The following is a 4468-nucleotide window of genomic DNA, read 5'->3' on the forward strand; positions in this document are numbered from 1 at the left end:
GGAGAGGCAAAATACAATATTTCCTCTTTCTTTCTCAACTAGAGTATATTGACTATTTTGTTCGGCTTTGTTGTTCTGTTGTCTAATAATTGTCGATTTGTCGTGGAAGAATTACCAAATTTACTAATTCAATTTTAATTTAAAATTGACAACACTAATCACCTATTTTGACACCTTTTTCCATCTTTACAAGTTGAGGTAGAAAGTTACTCGTATCATAGGTCTTATGTATTGATAGGACGTCGTCAACCTATCAAGAAATAAGACCTAACTCGATCCTACTAAACTAGTAGCAAGGGCAAGAAAGGGTCGAACCCATGAGAGGCGTTGAATCAACCACCAAATGTTATTGTTTAAACAAGCTAGATTAAGTCGGGGGTTTTAAGTTGGTATTACGTCACACTATTCTAATTCAAATCAACTAATTCTAAGAGGTGATTAACAATATTAAGAAGGCCTAGGGCATGGGTTACACCACTCAACTTCATCACGGACCACAAGTAGCATGCATAGAAATGGTGATTTAGGGGATAAATTAGGGGAAGTTATCAAATGCACCCAACTACTCTCTCAAGCTAGAGGGATTACTTGACATCAAAACCATAACCTACTCTCGTGATTATGGGCAAGAAACAAGTGTTAAAACATCCTCACGATAACATGCAAATTCCCTTGACTAGAAATTCCTATTCTCATGGCAAATCAAGTCAATCAAGCATAAGGGAGCTTCCTCAAGTTCATCTCTCGATCCTTCGTTGAGGAAGCTAGATAAATAATTCAAGCAATGGCCAATTACAAGAATTAACAATGAAACCTCTTAAACTCAACTAATTAACACCCCACAATTAACAAATTAGTACATGCAACAAGTGTTGGTGATTACATTGAGGGTTCACCCAAACCCTAGAAATTAGACTACTCACAATCCATGGAAGTTAAAGCAATTAAAGATTTCAAGGAATTCATGAACAAATTAAAACTAAGAATTAAGTAGAATCTAACAATTAAACATGCAAAGAACAACCAAACAATTAATAAAAAGCAAGAATTAAAGATAGAAGAGAGAAAGAAAGAGTAAGAAAAATTACTAGAAACTTCAATAATTGACTAACAATGGTGGAACTTGTCTTCTACAATGATTGGATTGAAAACCTTCAAAACAAGAACTAAAATCTATGCTAATTTGAGGATTTTTGTGTTTCAAACTAAGAGGAGTATGAAAATCTGGAAAAAAAATTGGGAACCCCTCTAAAATGGTCCAAAGGGGCTATTTATACTACCCCCTAAAATAAGAGGACGGAGAAAACAAGAAACGGGTAAACTGTAGGTCTGCACGGACGTGCTGAAGTTGGCACGTCCGTGCAGACCAAGGCAGAAACTCAGTTTAAGACGACCTGCTGCAGCACGGGCGTGCACCTTTGGCACGTCCGTGCTGCATCATCTGCACGGACGTACAATATTTGGCACGTCCGTGCTGCCTCATAATCACGGAAGCACGTCCGTGCTGCATCATCTGCACGGACGTGCAATATTTGGCACGTCCGTGCAGGCCTTGGCAGAAAGATGGGTTCAGGTCTGCACTCCTGCACGGACGTGCAACATATTGTACGGCCGTGCAGGGTCTTCTGGGCCCTTTTCTTCGTGTTTTCTTCTACGATGCTCTTGTACTTGGATTCTTTCCATCATTTCCTTGCTTCTAACCTCGGTTTGGTAACCATGGGCTTCATTTGGTCGTCTTTGGACCTAAAATCTCAACAAAAACACTAACAACCCGTGAAGCATAGGATACACAAAAATTGCATAATAATAGGGTAAAAGTGAACCAAAACACAAATTTGTTCAGGTAAACTAGGTTCAAATACGCCCTAAAACCGCATAAAATAGCAAGTTATCAAATCCCCCCAAGCTAAGATTTTGCTCGTCCTCGAGCAAACTAGTCATGACAAAACAAATAGAGGGAACTAACTTGTTATAGAAGGTTGAAGCAAAAGTTAAACCAAGAAAGGGTAGGCATACACAATAAACCGAACGATCACTTTTAGCAAAAGTGAGAAGCCGTTTAAACCTACAAGTCGCCTAGTAGGACGAGTCCATCTCTCGTGAGGGTTTCCAAAGAGAATCACCCACAACTCCCACAAACACAACACACGATTTTTTTTTTATTTTTATTTTTTATTTTTTTTTTATAGCCCAAGTCAACTCATCGGGATGTGATTCAAAAGCAAGACAAGTGAACAACATTCAAAAATCAACATCATAATAATGTACACATGAGTTAGAGACCAAGAAGGATGCTGAACAAGATTGCAATGGAACACTTCCTTAGGCTTTTTACTAGTTCATTAAAGCACATTTGCTCATTCCTAAGTCATAGCACATTTTTATTTTCGGTTATAAAATAGTGAAATACAAGTCCACCTCCCAAGATGCACAAACAAACTCCCTCCACTACACTCTACTATGAGATTTTTACAAGAGGAAACTAAAGATAAAGGGTGTGGGAGGCATCCACAAATTGACCTCAAAAGGGAAATGTAAAAAAAATTTTCATAAGATAAAGCCCTTGAATTTGAGACTTTATTTATTTGCTCCGCCTTTTTTGACTGTTGAGCGGCATTTTTTTTTTTTTTTTTTACTAATTGTGGTTTATTTTACCAATTTATTTAATAAACATAAACCTAATAAATCTCAAGCAAAGCTTTATTTTGGGAAGAGTGGAAGGCACACCAAGGGCACAAGGGACCGCAAATCAACTAAACATAACCTACTTCAAGTGTGCTTAGACAATTTCATGAACTTAATGTGCAAATGAACATTCATCGACTTTCATTTCATGTTCAAACCAAGGCAATCAAGTTTAATAAACTCCTATATGACTCCAACCCTTGCATACACTTTTCTAAGAGTAACTTGTCATTCAAAAGCGAAGCAAGTAAATCACACACGAATCGTCATATGAGTTTCATCCTTGGGCACTTTTTCATCATTTTTTTTTTTCATTTTTTTCTCTCTTTTTTCTTTTTTTTTTAGAAACCAGGCTAAACTAGGCATACAATAACTATACATCTAAATAAGGGATAGGAGAAGTATTCACAATGTAAGGGATTTGGATTTCAAAGGAAGCAATTTGGATTCAAAGGGTTTGGATGTTAGGGAAATGGGAATAGGGGCATGCAAATCAACATATACGTACGAGAACACAGCATGAACCAATGGTAAATGAGAAAATACTCCCCCCCAAGCTATCATAAACATTGTCCCCAATGTTGAAACAATATAAGCACAAAGAGAAGGGGAAGGAGATACTAACTCATTGGTTCGGGCCCCCTTGGGAGCTCGAACCCCCGGGGTAGAGATGCTTATATACATTGCGGAAGTCGCCCAATTCCGTTCGAAGACCCTCAAAGCTTGACCTCATTCCGTCGAAAGAAGTCCTCAAGTCTTCATTTGACTTCCTCATGGTCTCAAACTCGGAAGTCATGCGGGCGAAGTTCGCATTCATATTAGCCATCTGCTGCTCGAAGGTGAGGAATGGGTTGCCTTCACCCATGCCCTGACCTTGGTACCCCTCTTGGTACCCTTGTTGGAACTCGTACTGCTGGTGAAATTCTGGTTGTTGCTGAAATTGTTGTTGTTGTTGATGCTGTTGTTGTTGATGCTGTTGTTGCTGCTCTTGCTGCTCTTGCCCTTGTTCCTCTCCCTCTTGACCGGGAGCCCAAGGGAAGTCCCTCTCAAAGATCCAGTTCGCCTGGTTGTAGATGGCGGTGGCCTCGGGGTCGGGTAAGTAGGCATAGGGGCGCCTACTCACCAACCACAAATAGGGGTGGTTCCCCTCTACATCCGTGAGCCATTTCATGGCTCTCAGCGACTGCATATCCAACTGTGTTGGACCTGGAACAACCTGCTCTTCGAGCTTAACGTGGGTGTAAAACCCGCAAATGAACCTTCCTAGCCTTCCTTTCCCTTGCTTGAACCTTTTCCTTCAACCAATTGTTAAAATTTCAATCCAAAAGAAAACCCCCAAATTGATTTTTTTTCTTCTTAGGGTTTCGGTTAATGGGTGATTTTTGGGTTGAAGATTGGAGAAAGGAGTAGTATTTTGCGTTTTTGTTGAAAAGGAGTGTTGATTATGGTGGGAAATGTTGAATTTTGGGTGAGAATTTGAGTGTTTGAGGGTTGAGAGGAGGAGTAAGAGGGGTTAGAGAGAAGGAGGAGAACCGTGGGTTTGAGAGGAAGAACAAAAAAAAATTGTGGCTTTTTTTTCTCTTTTTTTTTCGAGCAGTTTCGGCCTTAAATACTTGGTATGCACGGACGTGCAGCATTGGCACGGACGTGCAGCTCAAGTCAGAACGTGCTTAACTTTCTGCCTGTAAAAGCACGGACGTGCCATTATCGGCACGGACGTGCTGCTTTTGGCACGGACGTGCTGTATCTTGCACGGACGTGCTTAACTTGGCAGAATACTTCT

This window comes from Chenopodium quinoa, unplaced genomic scaffold (assembly GCF_001683475.1).
Source record: "Chenopodium quinoa cultivar QQ74 unplaced genomic scaffold, ASM168347v1, whole genome shotgun sequence".
Taxonomy (NCBI): domain Eukaryota; kingdom Viridiplantae; phylum Streptophyta; class Magnoliopsida; order Caryophyllales; family Amaranthaceae; genus Chenopodium; species Chenopodium quinoa.